General features: G+C 32.3%; 1 protein-coding gene across 1 annotated transcript in view; it reads left to right on the forward strand.

Moving 5' to 3' along the window:
- The first annotated feature begins 630 nt into the window (after positions 1 to 630).
- Positions 631 to 24,205, forward strand: part of LOC124538933 (F-box/LRR-repeat protein 7) — a 62,828-nt gene continuing 39,253 nt past the window's right edge. Inside the window, exon 1 of the mRNA XM_047116205.1 lies at positions 631 to 957. The gene's annotated coding sequence lies outside the window, so the exon portion shown is untranslated. The remainder of the gene's footprint in view (positions 958 to 24,205) is intronic.

Consider the following 24,205-nt stretch of genomic DNA (forward strand, 5'->3'; position numbering starts at 1 on the left):
AAGTGTACATTTTTCTATAAAACAACTTCCAGTTTTGAGAACCTCTCGAAATGGGCTGGTTTTTACCTACACGACCGTAATTTTGATCTTTAATAATTCCACAGTAAAGCCACGTCAAGTTCTGCAAATTCATACGAAGTAGAGACGGGTAAGGTTGTCTTCCTCAGATGTTTGTTGGGGAGCGTGTGCGAAAGGGACGGAGAAGCGGAGCTTGAGTCTCGCTAGCGGGACATCGACCAGCAGCTTTCAGAAAAACTTTGCTTGAGAGTAATTGTGTTGTAACTTTTAAAAATATTTTTTTTTTTATCAATGATGCTTTTATTTTTAAAGTAAATTAAGTTTTCACTTTTCACTCTAAGAATAATGATTATTAATTCTAAAATTGCAGCATTCGTACAATGAAAGGCTAAAATATTTGATAAAGCGTAATAGTTAAAGCATTATTGCTGTATAAAATTCCCTTCCAAATTCAGTGAATCAAAAATATTCGTTACGAATTACCAAGTTACAACGCATCTGTACTGAGGTTACTTGCCCCGTGGACATCGACAAAAACCGTGCAGCCTGCGTCGTTACGTCTGTGTGCTGCCGTGTAGAGACACACGCACACAGACAAATACGCATACCGACAGCGCTCGCGCAGGAGAAACTAAGTTTTGCATTCAACACTCAGTTGTAAAGCAACTTTTAGGGTCATCAAACGCTTTATTGAGACCCTTTATAACTTCACGCGTCAAATATCATTCAAATATACTAAATATATCGAATGTGACATCGAACAAGGATTAATCAAGTGATTTTGAAACGATACAGCGTGTTCCGTTCATGAGTTAAGTGATGAATATAGTGTAGTGCAATGGTTATACATAAGTGTGTCATGGGAAAATATTTAATATGAAAATGTGGAAAAACATTTTCTACGTGAAATCTGTAAGGAAAAAGGGGTGCGGGGAATAGGTGAGTTTTATATTATCATTACTTTGACGTGCACCGATGGCGACTTAGTTTGTTATGTCCATTAAACTGCTACTGTTCGAGACACTGATGAATTCCAGTTTATTTGAACAAGTTGCGTATGTGTGGAGGTATGAGAATAATTTAACTTGATTTAGAATATGAAAGTATTTGTTTTGTTAATTATAACATTGTAGCTTTAACAAACACGATCTTAATTGCATTCAATGATTATCATTTAATTAAATAACTAACGTAATTATAAAAAAAAAGTTATTACTTATAAAAGTCCATTTGATATTTGTCTTATGAACGAGTACATACAATTTTATCATCTTAACATAATATATAAATAATGGTAAGTACTATTAGATTTAATAAAAAAAAAGAAAGAGAGATTCATCCAATTTAAAGTATTTATAAACCAGTTTATAATGTATATGTATATACACAAGGAATTGATATTGATTCTTAGAAATTGTCACTTCATTTCAAACCAATATTATATAGCTTTCATACATAGCTCTTAGTATGTTCAAATGTATTTAACTATGCACAAAATGATATACAGAAGATTATAAATAATTTACTTTGTTATGATTTAATGTTAGACATTTAATAAAATTATAGATTTTTTATGATGTGGTGTCAGATTACTGATAGTTGAATCTAATTTCAATATATTTTCTAGTCCAACTTACTTATGTTACGGTATAATAATCTATACAATGTTGTAAGTATACAGGACGTAAAATTGGATCTAGTATGTGTTGATTTGAACGCAGGACATATAAATTTAATTGTATTTAATTAACATAACTTCTAAGTTATTTAATTGGCGGGATAAAGAAGTTCGTATTGAGATTTCTGCCGGTTATTTTCGGTAGAGTCTACATTCCGAACCGGTTGTTCTTTTACACAAAATATAATCTTGTAAAATTACTTGCTATTTAATTAAAGTAACATTAATTTCAATTGAATATGTTCTTTTGGATGTAGTAATAATGTGTCCTGACTAACTGACTCATCGTCGCCAAGAGAGAACTTTTAAAATAAGAGCCATAAAATTTGGCGAGTACATTCGTTTAACTGATTAGACACCCATTAAGGAAGGAAATTTGAAAATTCCCCCTTAATGGGGTGAAACAAAGTCCAACATTTATTAAAATAAAAATATGACGAGAGGAGAGTTAAGAAATGATACACTTGGTGTGTGGTATTAATAAAAGATCAATGTAATATTTTAAGTCAATCAAAATATATTCAAATTCCATGAGGAAGCTAGTTTGGAAATAATTGAAAAGATCACAAAAGCCTTATTGTATTTTTAGATGGATTTGTTTTAATTGGATCCCTCATGCTTTTTTAAATGTTCTTTGTCAGAAAAGGTGTTTAGTTATAGATGAATGACGTCATAAAACAATCTTACACAGATTAAATAAATAACAAGTTGTTAGATTTTCGTATACGCTTGTTTAATCTAGGATTTTGTCATACCTACATATGTTGATCGAGATCGCATTCTGTGCAAGGGTCAAGCTTAAATGGTCGTACAACATCTGATTCAAGGCAAATGGTCTGTTCTAAATACCTTTTATTATTATTACCTTTAATTAATATCTTTAGACATCAGGACAACAAATACTTGATCAGATTATTGCTTTAAATTTTATTTTGGATCATGTCTCTATTCTCAAAAAAAAATGAAGATATTAAAAGCTATGTTTTATAGAATGTTCGATTGAAACTTTTATATGATTGTTTTAAAGGAATAGCAGCAATTTCATATTTAAAAAAAAAATGATATTCCTATTTACCCCTTTAAGTAAGCTTATAGTTCGTACTAGGAGTGGGGATGAACTCAGCCCATGGGGTCAAGATCGAACCAAAAATATTAATTCCAAAAATCTACCACCAGTTCGAAATCAAACAAATCAGACGAGAAAAACGTCGGGAGAAGATAAGCAGGACTTTTTACGATTTCATCACGTTAAAAAAATGTTTTTCTTTCTTACTTCATTATATATTATAAACGATCCATAACAGAGTGAGCCAGTCAAACTACAGGTACAAGGGACATAACATTTTAGTTCGCAAGGTTGGTGGCACATTGACGATGTAAGGAATAATTAATATTTCTTAATACAGCATCATTGTCTGCGGGTGATGGTGACGACTTACCATCAGGTGGCCCATATACTCGTCCGCCAACCTGTACCATAAAAAAACAGACCGAGAATAATATCATGACTACCAACGTATTCTATAATATAAATCTACCATATAAAACAGCAAGGGACAAGGGTCATAACACCTTACTCCTTGGTGTCCAAGATTGGTGGCGCATTGGTGATGAAAGGTATGGTTTTTATTTGTAAATGTCTCTGAGCTCTGGTGACCACTTACCATCAGTTGGTCCACCAAGAACTTTGTTTCTGAATATTTTTTAATTTCATTAATATTTGCGAAGATATTACAGATTCAAAACGCGGGAACATAGTGGTATGTATTGTCTAAAGACAAAAAAGCTGTGAACGTTGTAAGACATTCTGTACTATATTTAGTAATATTGCACCCATTTGAAGCCGGGGCGGGTCGCTAGTTATATATAATTAAGTAATAAAGTTAATTAATAACATTTTACAAAACGTACACCATTTAGTGACCCTTAAGAACTGATGTTATTTATTTAAAAAACAAACAAGAGATCTGTTTATAAGTTAAGTCCAATACAAAATAGGTCGAGTTGATTCTGCGATTAGCGCGAATAAAGGACAGACGTGGCCGGGATGCTGTCTAACTAGTTTCCTATATAGATTTATAATTATTGTGAACGTCAGTTATTGTAAAAATATTTAAATTCCATGAAATTTTAAAAGCGAAATATGTTAATTATACTAAAACCTATACAATATATCGTATTACAAATACTGTTTATTCATGTTGAGTGATCATTTGTGTTTCGCCGCAAATATGAAAAAAAAAATGTGACACGTATATACAGGATGGTACAAAAATGATAATATGTAGGTTTTCTGGATTATTAACCATTTTATTTTGCCTTCACCCATCACGTTTTCTACCGCCAAACAGCATTGTTGTGTGGCTAGTTTGAATCACTGACAGGTGACAGTGGCCATAATTCCTAATGTTGGTGGAGAATTGGTGTTTTAAGGAATGGTCAATATTTTTTGTAGAGCCAATGTATATGGGCACTGGTGAACACTTCCCAACAGGTTGGCCATTTGTTCGTTCTCCTGTATTATAAAATAATAAACGAGAAGCGTCGTGAAACATTCTGTTGAAACATCGCTTTTTCTTTATTTTACTTTTATTTTCATTAAGACAACCAACAGTAGAAAAAAATGCATTCCATAATGATCTTGAAAAAAGTTCTACTACTTATAGGTAGTCTTACCATGCACTATCATATTGCACAATATATATTCAAAACATAAATAAAATTAAATAAGAGACACAATGAAATCGACAATGTGAGAGAATTATTAAATGACAAGAAATACAACTATTATTGTAAGTCTTGAGTTAGTTAAAAACAAAGAAAGTTTGTAATAAAAATAGAAAAAGAGGGGCAAAGTTCGCTTGATAGAGACTCAACGGTTTTTGTTATGTGACGGTATCAGCTATTTCAATCCACTGTAATCCAAAAAAAAGAACTGCGTTCCAAAAAATATAGCTAATAATTCTTACAGAGATACAGATAAATAAAAATATCAAAAGTTTCACGACGATGAAATTTTTATATTTTTTTCTATAAATTTATGTACTAGAAAAACTTTGTATCTTTTCTCTGAGTGGGTGGAGTACGCGAGATAAAGTGCCAGCTTCTCACGAGTTCACTTCTTTGATTTTGTTCGAGTTGAGGAAGTTTGTTTTTCTTTTACAAATATAATATTGAATTATCTTCTAAAAAAAGTTAATAGACGTCTTGAAATAGTTATTTATTTCCATCAATTGTTCCATCTCTACAATCTATAAAACGTAGCCGCTTTCCGTCGTCTGTATTCTTAAATCTTTTAAACTATGCAATGGTTTTTTTGCGGTTTCATGAACAATTAGTGCCAACAATATTTGATTGTCCCATTGCTGGGCTAAATTTTATGCTTTTAAAGAGGTTTCCAACTTATTCCATCTGATGCTCCAATTTGGATTACTGGACAGACAGTGAAAAGTTTTCGTGCGACCCATGCAGGTTATAATGCAAACATAGTCGTACTACGCGGGCCTTGAATGAAAGTTTGACGCGAGATTTACGTGTGTAGATAAATTCGATTAAAAATTTGATCTGAGTTTAACTAACTTGACTTTGTATTTTTCAACCGACTTCCAAAAGGAGGAGGTTATCAATTCGTCTGTATTTTTTTTTTTTTTTTTTTTTTTTTTTTTTTTTTTTTTTTTTTTTATGTTTGTTACCTCATAACTTTTCACTGGGTGGACCGATTTTGATAATTTTTTTTTTGTTTGAAAGGTAGTGCTTCCCGTGGGGTCCCATTTTTTTTATTTTTTTTTCCGATGATGGTATCCATGTGAAAACGACATAAGTCTTAAATTTGCATTACGTGTATGCGCGACAAATAGTTGAATAACTGAAAATCACGTTAACCAATTTTGATAATTCTTTTTTTATTATAAAATATATACTTCAAGGGTAATTTGGTGAAAGTTTGGTAAGGTTCTGAGCACAGGATCCATGACAAAGTAACGGAACGGAAGGGAACGGAACAATTCTGAGGAGCACGTTAGCGATACTCGGTCGAATCTTTTATTTATAGGTTATTTGGATATTTGAGTCACCTTCCGTAATGTGGTTATGTTTATGTAATTATCAAAGTCGAATATTATAATCAACTAGCTACCCACCCCGGCTTCGCACGAGTGCAATACTGATACTAAATATACTACAGAATTTGTTTATATACGACATCACATCGCAAACTTCTAAAATTATCAGTGTTTCTTTACTATATTGTTCATGTATTATATACACAAACCTTCCCCTTGAATCACACTATCTTTTAAAAAAAACCGCATCAAAATCCGTTGCGTAGATTTAAAGATATAGGGACAGAGAAAGCGACTTTGTTTTATACTATGTAGTGATGGAACTCCTATACGGCTCGCAGTTAGGGTGCGATATGGGGCAGAATTTCTTACTATCTTTAATCAAATTTTGTGTATGTGATGTGATGTCATATGATGTACGAAATATAGTTGGTCTTTTTCAAAGTTTTTTTGCTGAGTTCGATTACAGCTCTTTCGAGGGATCCTTGTAGTTTACGCCGCGTGACGTATTAAATCCGCATTTTCGAAAGTCTATTTTTGCTTTATTCGCAAGTTTCCTTTGAAATTGTCCTCGAAGTAGTTTCTGACTCATATAAACGGAACGCTTAATCTATCCGTATTAAAAAAAATAGTTAGTCAACATCAGCTTCACTTAAAATCAAAAAATAAATAAAATTTTAACAAAAAGAAAAACCGACTTCAAACAAAACACTATTTTAAAACAAATGAATATGCACGAAAAAGTAATAAAAATAATTGCGTATTCAACATATTTTTTAGAGTCTTCCTAAGTTAAATGAAATGAAAAATATTAGACTACTTAAAAGTCGATTAACGATTATATCATGTAGTTATAATTATTGTTATATTTGGAGTCGGTGTCAGCCAATAAAACCCTACAGTATATCTATCAAAAAACAATACGAGAATACTTTAACAAATATGTTTTTTACAAATTACCTTTAACACAATAATATACTGGATCAATCAAGGGGCTCGTATCGCTTCTTTCTTTTGATTGTTGGGGCAAGGGCACCGTGGCTGACACCGGCTCCAAATATACCAATAACTATAATTACATGATATAATCGTTAATCGACTTTTAAGTAGTCTAATATTTTTCATTTCATTTAACTTAGGAAGACTCTAAAAAATATGTTGAATACGCAATTATTTTTATTACTTTTTCGTGCATATTCATTTGTTTTAAAATAGTGTTTTGTTTGAAGTCGGTTTTTCTTTTTGTTAAAATTTTATTTATTGAATGTTAAAAAGGAGTATCTACTGAGTTTCTTGATGGTTTTTCTCGGTAGAATCTACTTTCCGAACCGGTGATAGCTACACTTAATTGTAAAATGACGATTCAAAAGTGCTTGTAAAAGTCTACTTGAATAAAGTTTATTTTGATTTTGATTTTTAGATTTTCAAATTACTTAAATACGAGTACTCAAATCTCGCGTCAAACTGTTATATCAATTGTGTTAGGCCGTGATAAGTTGCTAGTAAAATTTTATTTTAGTAAGTGAAAAATTTATTAAATAAGTTTGAAAACTGAATAAAAAAATATTATAAGTGTCGAATCGAGTGCAAAATCCGACGATCTTTCACTTGTTTTGCTTATATTAATAGATATATTAGGCGTTTGACATGCGTCTACTTAATTTAAGAACAATTTATCAGACTCTTGACAGGTGCCATAACCACGACTACAGTAATTTTCAAGTAACGTCTTCTTAAATAAAATGCTAATTACGTATAAAAAAAAACACCTATTTAAATTCGCTTTGATCATTTATATGTCTAGACTATCAAAGCTGAGAATACGTCGAAAATATAGTCGCCAACGATTGATCTAAGCCGAGATGGTCCAGGGGTTAGAACGCGTGCATCTTAACCGATGATTGTGGGTTCAAATCCAGGCGAGCACCACTGAATATTAATGTGCTTAATTTGTGTTTATAATTTATCTGCTCAGCGGTGAAGGAAAACCTGCATGTGTCTAATTTCATAGAAATTTTACCACATGTGTATTCCACCAACCCGCATTGGAACGACGTGTTGGAGTATGTTCCAAACCTTCTCCTCAAAGGGAGTGGAGGCTCAGCAGTGGGAAATTTAGAGGCTGTTGTTGATTGGTCTAAGTACACACACTAGTAAAGTAATATGACGTTTGGCGAATGACAAGCGTAGCTGTCACACACCCTAATATAGCGCGTCAAGTGTAAGTTGGCGTGTGGCAAAAACATGTACTTATTCTTTTTGTTCATTTATATCTTATTTGTTTTATTTACCCTTATTAAGAAAAATTACCCAAAATCTATTAAAAATGAGACGTAGAGAATTATTTTCTAGGGAGATATTGGTAAAATAAACAAAAAAGTGGCAAGACAACGGGTGTAGCAGGTGCTGCCACAGGAACGCCAACTTATACTTGACAGTCTATATAATAAATTTACGATCACTGTATACGTTGTGAAAGAAAAATTTATAAACGAGCACTACAGAGGTCAGCCTCATATTGGAAAATATTTAAATGACTGGCGGCGTGTTCTATTCGTATTTAAATTGATAGATAACACCATTTTCTAAAACACATTAAGTAAATGTTAATATACATATGTATATCTTAATATAATATTTCCTTTGTAGGCTTAATTATTTATTTTGTATTTCTATCTATAACATATATTGTTTGAATTTATTTAAATAATTAAGTGATTCAATATTTAATTAAAGCTATTCTTTTCTTTTTTTTGCATTTTGATTTTCTGAGTTCAAATACATTTTTTGTTAAATAATAATAATCAAATTATTTTTTCTAACAAGATATTTCTTAACGTTAGTTATGAATATTTTCCCACAATGCGGTTTGTGGTTACAATATCTAGTTATATCTAGAAGATCAGATCATCTCATCATTTTAGAGTGATGGAATATAAAGTGACAGATTTCTTACTTTCATCACGGGATGAATATAAACCCGCGATCTCCAGTTAAAAACTATCCACTAAGCCATTTCGGTTATTTATAAATTTTGTTTAATTAGTTTATATATGTGAATGGTGAGTCGATACAAAAGTTATGACCTCACTTGAATAAATATTATTTCGATTTTAATTATGTTCAATTAGTATAGCTGTACACGAGAGGGATAAGTGGAATGTATATTTTATTTGATTAAGAAGGGGAGTTTTTACCTCAAATTCTGGACTCTTGGTTTTGAAGACACTTTTATCTTCTTAGGAGCGCTCCCTTGGTCTTCACACACTCGAAGACGCCAGGGGAAGGGTGATGTTATAGGAGAAGGATAATAGTCCGTTACACTAATTAATTTCGAAGCGCACTCACATTGCACACGTTACCACGGCCCACACGAGAAGGGAAATACGTCATACGTCAAAATCATACCATGGATAAATTATTGACGTATCAATACACGCAACGTACAATACGCTACAATAGCATTGTAGTGATTTTTTTATGGTATAGGTTGGCAGACGAGCATATGGGCCACCTGATGGTAAGTGGTCAACATCACCCATAGACAATGACGCTGTAAGAAATATTAACTATTCTTTACATCGTCAATGTGCCACCAACCTTGGGAACTAAGATGTTATGTCCCTTGTGCCTGTAGTTACACTGGCTCGCTCACCCTTCAGACCTGAACACAACACAACCGTTATTTGGCGGAAGAATAACTGATGAGTGGGTGGTACCTACCCAGACGGGCTAGCATAAAGCCTGGTAGGGCAAGTGAGTAGTAGTAGTATTATATTTATTATTTACAATATCACTTTATAAACTTCTAAAATAATCTGTGTTTCTCTATTATATTGTGCATGTATTATACATATAACTTCCTATTGAATGAATCTATCTTTTAAGTTGAGTAAATTTAAAGATGTAAGCGTACATAGGAACAGACAGCGGTAAGCGACATTGTTTTATACAACGTAATGATAGCGATGAACGCTTGCCATTTAGACTTTTCAGAAGCGTTATCGTGGATGCATTTTGGAAACCTAAATTTAGTAAACAAAAATATTGTTTAGCGAGCGTTTGGTTAAACAAATGTAATCTCATAAAGACAGGTTATTTTTTATACCTAACATTTGATGAACTCTTCAACACGAGAATTGTCGGATAATAACTAGTTATTTTATATTACTTTGCTTTTGTTTTTTTCGTTAGTAATGCTACATAGCATTAGAGATAATGTGCATTATTAATCTTAAATAATTAATGAGAATTTGTGAGTGGTGAAAGTCGTAAATAAAGGAATATATTGTTATTTATTTTGACTAATAATAAGTTTTCTGAGTGTTCAACGTTTTTTTGAATATCTGTTTTTATATAGTCTTTGATGTTGGAATGTTCCATATCGTTAATATTTTTCATGATTTTGATGCTACTTGGTTATAAAAATATGCATGTTTTCAGATAAAAAACAAATCAATGAAAATAATCAAGATACAGATCTGGTAAACCTATGTTTTGTGTAGGGGTCCAAAGTATTACGTGTTAAAAAAAATAAAGTTTTTCAGTGGTTTAGCCGTAAAAGCGTAACAAACAGACATTCAGACAGACGTTCTCATTTATTAAAAGATAACTATCTGTACGTTTTAGATAAAAAAATATTATAAATAATTCGAGGAATGGAGTGACGCCGTCTCATTTTAATTTGAAATCGCATTTTAATTATATTTGCAAAACAGCTGCTCTTTAATTTATACTGTGACGGGATGGCAATCTGCCAGGAGTCTGGCAACATGAGGCTCAATATATAAGTTTTTCCAAGCACGGTAGCATTGCTATTTTACACTCCTTTTATATTTTACCCTTTTCTAAAAAAAATATAAAATAGGAAGGCAGTCTGCCTAATGGACCATAAGATGGTAAGTGGTTACCACATAGATGCTGACACCAACAAATTAACTATACCTCACCTTGCCAATATCCTTAACCGTAAGAAATAAAATGTCGGGTCTGTTATTTGTTTGCAAATTGAAACACAAAAACTTTCGCCGGCGGTTTTTCCGAACCGATACATGGGAACCTTCAAGAAAAGAGCATACTCCTTTCTTAAAGGCCGGCAACGCACCTGCAAGCTCCCTGGTGTTGCAGATGGCCCTGGGCGGTGGTGGTCACTTTCCATCAGATGAGGCACCTGATAGTTTGCCACCTATGCCATAAAAAAAATTGCTGTAATGCGGTAAAATATGCTTAAACTTAATCTAAGCTACCAAGTATCACCTCCAAATTCCAAGTACAGTACTGTAAAATTGCAACCAGGTATCACCTGCCCTGGGAATAGAAAAGTACCACTCCTGTTCCTGGGAATTTCTCAACTCGATTCGACTGGAATATCATGATTCGAAACTAACTCTTCATTTGACTAACATGACACTTTAGCACGATCTTAATAAACATATATTGAATTAAACGCGTTCGGTCACATAATTAAGCGTTAACGCAGTCTGAATGATTTATACGGATCATGATTTCACATCGAGTTTTGCAATTAATTTTCTAAAAACAAGTTCATATGAGCGTGGAAATCTTTTACCAGATAAGCGACAGATATAACTCCGATTAGAATTTTCACGCTTATCTCGTTAAGATATTTAATAGAGCTCTCTCTGTGTGTCGGTTGCTTAATGAATTTATAAACAGGTGAAGCACTTAAGGCGGATTATTTAAATATTTATTCATATTATACAGCATTAGGTCAAAGAGCTAAGATGTCCTAGTTGATAGAAGATCTGTATTGAAGATTATGGGTTTAAAACTAAAAAAAATGCAAACTTTTTAATCAAATAAAAAAAAATGTTTTCAAATACAAAAAATATATATCATTACGATGATATAGAATAAATAAAGTTGCTAAATCTATGATCAAGTAATAATTAATTATTGTAAAAAGTAGTTGTTGATAAGGATCAATTATTTTAATCCAAGTATTTTAAAAAACAATAACCAAGTGTGAAGCTCATATAGAATATAGATTTTAGATGAAAGTACTTAAAACTAAACTTTCTTCCAACAGTAAATGACAGTAGAGTCAAGTTGTTGTAGAACAATAACTTACAAATAAAATATTTATTTTTTCATAACGTATCTACATATGTTTAGTAACATATCCTAACGGTTTTTTGTCGATTGTTGTCTTAGTAATGTTTTACTATTTACCAAACGATGATAGTGGTCTCATTTTGAACATAGAATGGCCAACCGCGCGGGCAATACTATAAAGCTCAAGTGTTCGTGCAAACACAGGTGCTTACTCTCAAGCTTCTCGCAATCTTATAGGATGGTAATATGAATAGAGGCAATGTCAGTTTTACTGACATCAAGGAGAGAACATCTTAGGTCCTAAGGTTGATTGAATTGTTAATATTTCTTACAGCCATATTGTCTATTGATGGTTCAGACTAACCTACTTTCAGACTATCAGGTAAGCCTATTTGCTTGTCAATCTTGCCATTTCATAAAAATACGTAGATTTCACTAGAAGAATGTTATTAAACTACTGATTTTTTTGCCTGTTCTTCTCGGTAGAACTTACTTTCCGAACTGGTGGTAGCTTCACTTAAAATAGTTGTTAAATGACGATTTAAAAGTGCTTGTAAAAGCCTAATTGAATAAAGTATATTTCGATTCTGATAGCAAAATTCTATTTTTGCCGCCCAGTTCTTTGCATCCCGGATCTCAGGATCTGTTTATCCTCTAGACCTACAAGAAAGACATACCAAATAAAACGAACATTTTACCTTTACTTTCAAGTGGCATGCCAGTGGGCGTGCTAGCATCAACGTTTATGAGATAAGTTTCTAAATGAATGCGTTTACTTTTCTGGGTCAGACGTATCGTTACCAGAGCTTTGAAGCTATCGGATATTCACGTCATAACAAGTTAGAAAGCTTCTGAGATAAGGCTTAAAGCATTCTTTTCGGATATGTCTTGTCGTTGTAGATATGACATACGGTATTATATGACAGTTACAATTTGTTTTGAACTAATCTGGTAATAGACGTATTGTTTTGAGAGTCTTTGGGATTAAGGCTACGTTGACTAAATAGCTGTCGTTTTAAATTTATAGGTTAATATTACGATTTTGGGTCAAGCATTTTTAAATTTAATTTTAAATATAATTCTATTTAGTACGTCTGTTTCTTTGTTCGCTTATATGTTCTGTACATAATTAATTTTGATTCGGGTTCCATTACTCTTTTTTGGAATAAATAATAAAAATATATCACAGACATAAATAGTAGCATTTTAATATGTTAATTAATTTTATTTTATAATTTTAAACAGCAATACTTAGTATTGTCGTGTTCCAGTTTAAAGGCTTAGTGAGCCAGTGTAGCAAGCACAACGGATATAATATCTTAGACCTTACAAGTAAGAAACAGTCCATTGCGACAATGCTTAGGGCGGTATTGACAATTTATCATAAGCCACTCAACCCGTTTGTCTACCTATACTATAAAAAAGAATTAATTTATAAAAACCAAATGTTATTTTTCACTTCAAAGTGCATCTATTATTTTAGCTCTCGGTTGTTTGTTTTTAAAAGCTTTTATGTCACGTAAATTTATTTATTGAGTACGTATTAGTTGATTTAAATTTGATATAATATTATATATATTGTTGATAAATGTATGACTCTACTTAAATTTTGCATCAATAATGTTAATGAGAAACACGTTATAATATGATCCTTTGTAACAGTCTCATCTCCATAATAAACCTTTTTGTTCTGTACATTATATTAAAACTAAAGATTTTATAGTTAATTATGATCGCCTCCAGGTGGATATAAAAAAAAGAAAAAAAAATCGTTTGTGTAATGTTTTGTTAATATAAGATGATGATTCTTCTTTAGGAACTTTTCTTAGGCTTTTAGTATGTGTTCGAACTCCTGGTGATTTTTGACAATTAATTAGTACGACATCCATTGTGGTATTAGCATTGAATGTTATGTAGATACATATATAACAAATTGTACAGTCCGTCGATACATTATGAACACACGTATAGATGTATTTAAATGTATATATCATATATTAATAAGTAATGAAATTATTATTATCGTAAATATAATTCAGCATTAATTGGTCAGCAAAGCAATGTGCTCACAAATAACATGCTCATTTCATGCACACTGTTTATTTAAAAGTATTTTTATTGTTTAATTTTGTCATTTGTAAAAGCATTGCATTTATTTAGAATTTTTATTTAAAAATGCTTCTTCTGTCCATTTTAATGTCACAAAATTCGAATCGTTTTCTTTATTAATTCTAAAAAAAATATTTCTTAATACATACGTTAAAGTTTGTCTTACCCATTGCATTTGTAACGTTACCATAATATTTAAGATCGGTCACGAGCTTAAGTTAGATAAAGATTACAACATACAAACATGACATGCCGATTCAAATAGAATATTCAATTCGTATCGCTACGTGCTACTGTTCAAACATTTCCTGTTATAGTTAAAACGATTACAAAGAAAATTAATGGTTTAATGTCTTCTAATCTAAATATAGGTCATTAAAATTCACCTTGCGTGGCAAAACTCATTATTTCACACAACACGCTACTCGTGGGAACTTGTAATATTTTGAAGATCTTAATTAACAGTAATAACTCTTATGGGAATAGACATAGAGGTTATATTTAAGTTACGTATTTATTCAATCGTTAGGTTTGGATGAGATACACTTTGGATTCAGTTAATCATTTATCCAATTTATTTGTGTTAAAGATTCGAATATTTAAAGTTCATCAGATCATGTTTTCTGTTTCGAATAGTTTCGACGTCTGGAAATATTACTAAAATTGTTTATACTAAGTGCACTCAATCGATTATTGCATTTTTAAATGTGTATGTAGGTGTAATAATGTAATCATTATGGAGATGAAGCTTTAGTTAAAATATATGTGTATGTTATTTCAAAATCAACATATTATTTATTTAAGTACTTTTGTTCCAATAATAAATCAAATGTAAATTAACCACCGGTTCTGAATACAGATTCCAATGGGAAGAAACATGAATAAACTTAGTATTTACTCTTTTCAACCACTTAATATTGTTATTTTAATTGAAGATTTTAGGATTATAATAATGATGAAATTTAAACATCGTGCATGAAATCCTTTTCTTAGTATTTAAATCTGGTATGAATTATTCAATCTTTGTAATTAGTGTTTTTAACGGTACGTTGAATGTATACGTGGCCGACGTATTAGATTGGATAGAAAGAAGATTTCGGATTATCAATTTTATCCACATTAAATACAATTACATATGTATGTATGTCTCAAAGGACTCAACTTCAATTTCTATTCCCATTCTCTCATAATCCGATGGGATGGCAACACCGAAGGCACAGACTTCAAGTGCAAAATCAATAGCTTTATGTTATGAGACATGGGTGGAGACTAAACACTTCCATCTTTTAGACTCCGGTTTATTACTAAGAATTATTTCAACAGGAAACTTTGGGATCTATGACCTTATATCAAACAAGATAAAATATGCATATTTAAAATCATTTATTCATAAATCAGAAAGGATGGTCATTTATATATAGATCAAACAAAAAAGCTCTAAAATTGATCCTAGTGGAACTCCCATTATTGAGATAAACGATTGGTATTTAAAAATAAATATTAATGATTTAATCATAAGTATGACTCAAAATTATTTCTTTATATTTTAAATCTAAAGTAATGATTTATAAAACTATGATTTTCGTTAGAAGATACTAGCATCGCTGGTCAATTAAGTTGACATAAAGTACTACGTACGAGTTGCAAGGGTCATGCCAAGCACTCGTAAATACCAGTAACTTGTTAACCGTAACATATGTGTATATATGTTTGCAAACGAACATCAATTATACGGCCAGTTTGAGATATGCTTTTGATTTGGTTATATACAAACCGTATATTTTATTTCTAAGTGGTAGTCACCCGCTTTGCTCGCTTTTAGGGTGTTGGTTGTCATGTGTTAGGCATTAGTAATGTCTTTTCTTGGCGTTTAAGTTTCAACAACAACAACAGCCTGTAAATTCCCACTGCTGGGCTAAAGGCCTCCTCTCCCTTTGAGGAGAAGGTCTGGAACATATTCCACCACGCTGTTCCGAAGCGGGTTGGTGGAATACACATGTGGCAGAATTTCCTCACGATATTTTCCTTCACATCATCATCAGCTCATATATAGTGTGGTGCTTGCCTGGGTTTGAACCGGAAATCATTGGTTAACATGCAGGCGTTCTAACCACTGGGCCATCTCTGCACTTGTAGTTTATTAACGTAGAAATATAGAATTTCACACGAAAGAACATAATCACGGTAACATAATATTTAATTTAAAATTTATTCAGCTGTAATTTCTATCTCGTCATAGAATTCATTAGAAATTGTAAAACAAATTCATAAAACTAGCAGTTCCCGTCAATCCGGACATGTTTATTAAGTACTTAAACATCGAGCACATTTAAAACAAGTTATAGCTGTGATAATTATAACAATTGGCCATTATTAATTCTAAACGGCTTGAAATTTGATATTCTGTAACTTAAGTTCTATTAATATGACTGCTTCGATTAATTTTATGGTAGTTTTGTTTGGAATACTCATGATTATATTGATGGTACGGCGATGTGAAGTTATGAGGTGTTTTGAATCGACTAAATTTACATAAAATCAATTGTTAAATTTTAAATGAATCGAGATGGCCTAGTAATTAGAACGCGTGCATTATAACCGATGATTGCGGGTTCAAACTCGGCAAGAACCAATGATTGAAGTGCTGAATATTTGTTTATAATTCATCTTGAGCTCTCATCGATATGCTCCGAATCTTTTCCTCAAAAGAGGAGGAAGCCTTAGCCCATCATTGCGAAATACACAGACATTTTATGTATGTGTGTAAATTTTAAATCTTTATTTTAATAAAAAAAATCAACTACATACCATCGTTGTAATTTGCTAATTTATTGTTATGTCATAATTTATATTAAGCAGATAATAATTATAATTGTTGTCAATTATTACTTAATATACTTAAGAAACGTGACGCGTGTCTTCGTCCATAGTGAAATGATTTTGTTGATAATATTTTATCTATTAGGATATGCTTGGATTTGTTAAATTAGAATTTAAAAACACAATTTTATGGGTGAAATTTCGGTCTATTCCAAACACAGCACCTGAAAACGAGTTCCACATTTAAATTAGTAATTAGTGTATGTCATTATGGATTCATTAAAAATGTTATAATAATCAAATTTGGAATGCAGAGAAACTGTTATCGGAATGATGGAAGTGAAATTTAAATAAAAACTAATACGTTGTACTACTTTTTGCTAGATACATTGTAGGGTTTTACATGTTGAATGAATACATCTATAATTTTGTAATATTTATTTACTGTACTATGTTTTCTGATTTATTATTAAATGCGGGAGTTTGCGGTTTACTTACATCGCTGGCACTGCCTCCGTCTCACGGTCCGGCGTCATCGCGGCTGCGGTGTAACATACATATATAGCATTACCTGTTAAATGTTGAAAAAGACTGAGTTTCTTGCCGGTTCTTCTCGGTAGAATCTACCTTCCGAACTTGTGGTATCTTCAAATAATATAGTTGTTGAATTACGATTCAAAAGAGCTTGTAAGAGCCTTCTTGAATAGATTAGTTTTGAATTTCATTTTGGATAATGTAATAATGTTAGTAGTTTGCAACATTTATTCATAAATTTATTGTTTACTAGTTTTCACGTAAGGAGAATAGGGTGGGGGTAGTTTCAAGTGTTAGAAGTAAAAAGTAACTTTTATAATATTTCATAGCAAAGAGTTTCATAGTTTAATCTGTCATTCGGATCCATTCAGCTTTTCTGGCGTGTTTGAGTAACAAACTATCAATCAAATATTTCGCATTAATTACAGAGGCAGGTGTTAGGTTCGATGTATCAAAAGTCAGTTTGTTTATGACTTTTATTTTTTATTCAGATCACAGATTGTACATAAAATTAAGAGACCTCTTACATGTATCAAAATTTCATAGCGATCGGTGAACAAACATACAAAAAATCAATATAAAATATACCCAACTTACATATACAATACACATATACAGCCTTAAATGTATTTTATGTACAATCTTTGAACTGAATAAAACAAAAAACTTACTTTTGAATTTAGAACATGAAAATTTATCGTCTGTTGTTAATGATGTTTCAATAACATTATATAATGATTACTGCGCAATGTTTCACAAAACTCTGAGTCATTGTGTATAGTTGCAAACTAACTCCCATTGTAACCTACGCTCTGTCCTCTTGATATAATGAAGCTTTCTATTGTGCTATAAACTTAGGTATTCATTAAACGCATTATGCATTTATAACGAAGCGAGATGTAATTTATAATTAGGAAGTACTTGTAAATTATGTAAGATGTTTCAACCAACACAAATACTCTCAGATAAATATTGAAAATCAATGTCAGATAAGAGTCATTTAATTTTTGTGTACATATTTCATCTCTTGTCTGCTAGTAATTATACACAACAGTAATTATACATTTGTTGGATGAAATTCTACCTTGTCTTGAGATATTGATTTGGTTCTTACAGTTATATTACTACAAAATATACATACAAATATAATACATATAAATATAAAAACAATCGTTATTTTATATAATTTGATTATGTATTGGTTAGATTATACCTCTAGGGTTTCTGTACAACTTAGAGAGCAATTGTCGATGTCTGCACATGTATGAGAAAGTACGTAAACAATAAGAGTGTATACAAAATGGTCGAGTCGGATTAGTTTTTTTTTTTTTACAGTATAGGTTGGCGGACGAGCAGATGGGCCACCTGATGGAAAGTGGTCACCATCACCCATAGACAATGACGCTGTAAGAAATATTAATACTGTCGATGCATGATGTCACGTGCAAGTCGGAGTTGAGAGCGCTTTAGAGGAAACGATATTGTGACGTAGCAGCCTTTAGAGGCACTGAGATATAACATTCTTTTTATATATATTTTTTTTATTATTTTTGTGGTCCATGTTGGCGGACGAGCATATGGGTCACCTGATGATAAGTGGTCACCATCACCCATAGACAATGACGCTGTAAGAAATATTAACTATTCCTTACATCGTCTATGGCCACCAACCTTGGGAACTAAGATGTTATGTCCCTTGTGCCTGTAGTTACACTGGCTCAGTCACCCTTCAAACCGGAACACAACAATACTGAGTAATGTTATTTGGCGGTAGAATAACTGATGAGTGGATGGTACCTACCCAGATGGGCTTGCACATAGCCCTACCACCAAGATAGTTGGATCTAATTGGATTACATCAGTCAGGTAATAAATAAATAGAAGACAGCGAAGGATTTGCCTGATGATCGAGCCGCAATCGAGACCTATAACAATGTTAATATAATTAAAAGATACTACTACTAAATATTACTTTAATGTTTCCATGTTGGTAACATTGAAACATCAAGAGCATCTTAATTGTATAGCAAAAAAACGATAACGCCAAATAATCGAGTTCCAAATCTGATATTGCATTTGTGTAAAAAAAAACAAAAGTTACATAACCGGATCTCGTATGCGTCAAATATGTTGCTCGAAATTATGCGACTTCTATAGCTGTCAGTCGTAAAAGTATATTATGCGGTATTTCTTATGACCGTTTTTTATGGCATCACTTGGCGAACTGGTAAGTACATCGTATCGACATTGGCACTGTATGTTTTTTTTATCATTCTTTCAATCAACAATGCTTTAGCAACCATAGGGACTGTGGTGTTATATCCATTACCATCTTTACCATAGGGGTGCCCAAGGCCCCCATCCTGGGAGGGCCTCAAAGAACCAACAATTTAATTCACGGGTGCTAGCGTTGACTGCCATGTACGTTTTCTAAATTGTAATTTCTGAATTCATTCAACCATTCCTGATTGTTTGTTGTGAATTCTCGTTCTATTGAATGTTTAAAAAAATCATGATAGGTATACTCTGGCTCAAATAGCTAACCAGAGCCAGAGTATATCTTGATTTGATATTTGATAACAAATTAAATCATTAAACAAGCTTGGAAATCTATATTCTTGTATACCATATTCGAAATTACTTAAACATTTAATAGAACGAGATAGCCAAGTGGTTAGAACGCGTGCATCTTAACCAATGATTGCGGGTTCAAACCCAGGCAGGCACCGCTGATTCATGTGCTTAATTTGTCTTTATAATTCATCTCGTGCTCAGCGGTGAAGGAAAACATCGTGAGGAAACCTGCATGTGACAATTTTCTTAGAAATTCTACTACATGTGTATTCCACCAACCCGCATTGGAACAGCGTGGTGGAATATGTTCCAAACCCTCTCCTCAAAGGGAGAGGAGGCCTTTAGCCCAGCAGTGGGAATTTACAGGCTGTTGTTGTTAATAGAACGAGGATTCACAACAAACAATCAGGAATGGTCATTCAGCAATTACAAGTTAGCTATTTAAGCTACCACCGGTTTGGAATGTTCTAGAATGTATATTAAGAAGAATGTTCAAGGATCTCAGTAGTTACTCACTTCACATGTGATTAAATATGCATACCAGTTTTTTGTGATTAGATTATCGCCAGTCAACAAGTATTGGAATTCAAGACGTAATTGTGTAGAACTTCAATTAATTACCTTCATTAACTGTAAATTGCTTTCACGCATCACTTATTAAAATAAGATCGAAAGTTAATTACACTCATATTATAATTAACAACACCCAAACAAAGCGGTCTCTCTCATTAAGAAATGATTTTCGACGGAAATTTCGAAAAAAAATCGCATTCACGTAGCCTTAAAGTATCGATATTAAAATATATAGCGCTTAATCATCTTCCAAAGATCATAATTTATCATCAAACAAAACGATGCCGATTATTTTTCAAATACAAAAAAAAAAAACTACCCATAAGAGTTATCATAGTGAAATGAACACATATAATAGGCTATTTGACTGGTTTTTAAAATCCATTTTATATTATTTAGTAGAAGTTTAGGAACCCAGTAAAAGTTGTGTTTTTTATTTCTAGTACATATTTGCCGAAAAATATCATATTAAAAATTCCATATTTAAATAGAGCACAAAAAGGCTACTTGGACAATATGGCGCTGCAGGGGGATAGGTGACGTCACTTTCCTGTATTTTAATCTGTGGTACATATAGTAGAAAAGCAAAGTTTACAAGAAAGTGACTTCATCATAAGCCCGGCCAATCAGGAGCGTTTTGTGTCACGTGACAAACGTTTGAAAATTTGCATTTTTATTTATGGATTTTTGAATAAATTAAGTATTATTTTCAACTTTCGTTACTAAATAACCGTTTTTAAACTCATAATATACACTGATTACAATAACTCACAATTTATTTTTTGCATTGTCAAATGGCCTATTCATGAGACGGAAATCTGACAAAAAAAATTAACGAAAAACGTCTTCACGTGCTTTGCGAGACGGGCAAAGGGCAAGTGTAACCTTTTTTTGAATATAACCTCCTTGATGCCGTAGTGCTACTGAGCCAAGAGTAACATTTGCTGTCCAGATCTGGCGCTCATATCCGGGATTTCTTGACCTACATCGGTCAGTCGTACATGGTAGTCAAGAAACCCCAGACAAGTTTATAGTATATATGTATGTAGATGTCTAATCAAATAGTTGTACGCATACAATAACTTGCGTCCTCAAAGCCTTAATATTTATCAAGATATTTCCTAATTAATAATTTCTTATTTGTTTTAATACACTCATTGCATTCATCATTGTTTTAATAATACATTTGAATTATTAGATATTACTGCAATTTAAAGATCATAAATAAATTTTATTTATCACTTCTTTGTTTTTAAGTCATACAATTTGTTATTTATTTTAACTTTGTTCGAAGCGACTGTATTGTACAGAAGGCGGATTTAACACCATTAAGATATTCTTGACCAGTCACCCAAGCGGATAGCACACCTTCTAAACAGGGTCGGATTAAATATGTCAAAACTCTTAGGCCAGTACTCGACGCCCTTTCGTCCTTTAACTAACTAATAAAGTATATCTTTTCTACGTTAAAGCAATTATATTCACAATAACATAGGTCTTTTAGCTGCTGCTATCACTTTAATAAAAACACAATAGTTTTTTTTTAAATTAATTAAAACTTTGTAAAACCTTATTTTCTGGTTGCCTACACTGCTAAAGAACGATGCTTCCGCTTTTGGACCATATCGTAGCATGCGACTCTTCTGATTAAACGTACCAACCAAAGATAAACGTTTATATGTATACATGCACAACATAGTAGAGAAACACTGTCAGTTTTAGACGTGCGACGCTAGAGCGGGGCTAGTATTTCATAAAATATTTACAATTAAAATAAATTAAATAATCGTAAAAAAATTTAAAGAATTTCACGGTGACCAGTTTTATGTGAATGTAGCCTAGGTTTTTTGTCCAGCTCGTATATAGCTGTATCTATAAATGGTGTTATTTTATTAAGTCCCGCAATCGCGCTAAGGCGGTGACTTTATGTCACCACGATTTACGATTGCAATTGGAATTCTAGGCACTGCTGGGTGTGCTGAGATCTAGACTCGACTGATATGGAATTTTTTAAGTATTCAACTTCTGGTACGGTGATAATTTCAACTATTTTTATAGTTATTATAGCTAGGCAATTTTTTAAATAGCATCTCACGTCTAATAATTTTAAATTTAAAAAAAAGGAGTGTTCTCAATTCGACCGTTTATTTTTTTATGTTTGTTCGCCGATGTATATGTAATGGGGAAGTACCCATTTTTGAACCGATTTTGAAGATTTTTTTTTAGTTAGAAAGAAGATACAAGAAATATAACAATAAATATAACTACTGTATAACCGTAAATCGACTTTTAAGTAGTCTAATAATTTTACTTACTTACTCTAAAAATATGTTGAATACGCAATTATTGTATTACTTTTTACTGCATTTTTTTGTTTTAAAATAGTGTTTTATTTGAAGTCGGTTTTTCTTTTTGTTATTTATTAATTAATTATATACATATATTAAACGAATTTACACAATGTTTTATTGGAAGCGAACAAAGGATACTAAACAAAACGTTTAATGTACAAAACTCATTTAACACAGTTAACAAGAAATAAAAGAACGAATACAACAAATAAAACTAAGGGTACAGAACTAAACAGAATTACCAAGTGTATCGCAAACAGCCAATAACGTTGAAGGCGATTTTGCAGCTGAGCCTACCATTTCGGCTGAGGTGCTTACAATTTGAAATACCAATGATATTTTAAGTGACAAATTCGACTATGTCCATTAGAATTCCATTTTTGAAATGCTGGCATTTGTGTACCATTCGTTTATCTATATCAAGTTACATTAAAAAGGATCTAGTAAAAAGTATTTATGTGAAATAAATATTTACAGATTATTTCGTCGACGTCATTTCGCTGATGAAGATTTTTTTTTATCTGTATCAATGTCAAATAATTTAAATTTTTTTTAATTAATAAGTAGGCGCACGTACAAATAGAACACCTGAGGATAAGGGGTCACCACAACCCGTAGACATTGGCGCTGTGAAACACCAATTCCTTACATCAATGCACCAGCAATTTTCGTAACTAAGATGTCCCTTGAGCCTGTAATGTCACCTTTGATTTGTCTCGCTGGAAGAACGTATTACGCGTTTCCACCACAAGGAAGTGAGGGGGAGTATGAGGGCAAATACCCAAGGTCTCTCGGGAAAAGACTCTCCGTCGGTGGGCGCCACGGGATCGCTTTCGCATGCTACCGTGACCTGTAGCTACCTTACCATATACTGGCTAACCTTACAGACCGGAACACATAACTACTAATTATTACCATTATAATTAGAAGTTCATATTTAGTGACTCATAAAAATACCCAGATGAACCCGCACCAAGTAAATGAATTAAAATATTCAACCAGTTATTATAATTGAAAAACTATAATTTTACTCGATAAAGTTCTATCAATATCACACGGTGTTAACGTTAGGTCTAAGCAAACATAAAATTGTATGTAAATTGTACCATTGAAGAACGTTTTATAGGCATCTTGTAACTCCCTGTACGTAAACATACAACGTCTTAGAACAGCTTGGACGGTGAAAATGGCACGCGCAAATGCGTGTCAGGAATATTATAGTACGACACAACTTAGATGTAACATCGGCAAAAACCGATCACATCCGAATGAAATACGCTATCCCAAATTATCAATATTAATTTCTCATGTGAATATGATCTTTACACAAACGTAATAACTTGTAATATCATATGATCTATTATATTTGTCAATTTGACACGTCGATTTACATGCACTTGCTTTCTCGGGTT

This window comes from Vanessa cardui, chromosome 21 (assembly GCF_905220365.1).
Source record: "Vanessa cardui chromosome 21, ilVanCard2.1, whole genome shotgun sequence".
Classification (NCBI taxonomy): domain Eukaryota; kingdom Metazoa; phylum Arthropoda; class Insecta; order Lepidoptera; family Nymphalidae; genus Vanessa; species Vanessa cardui.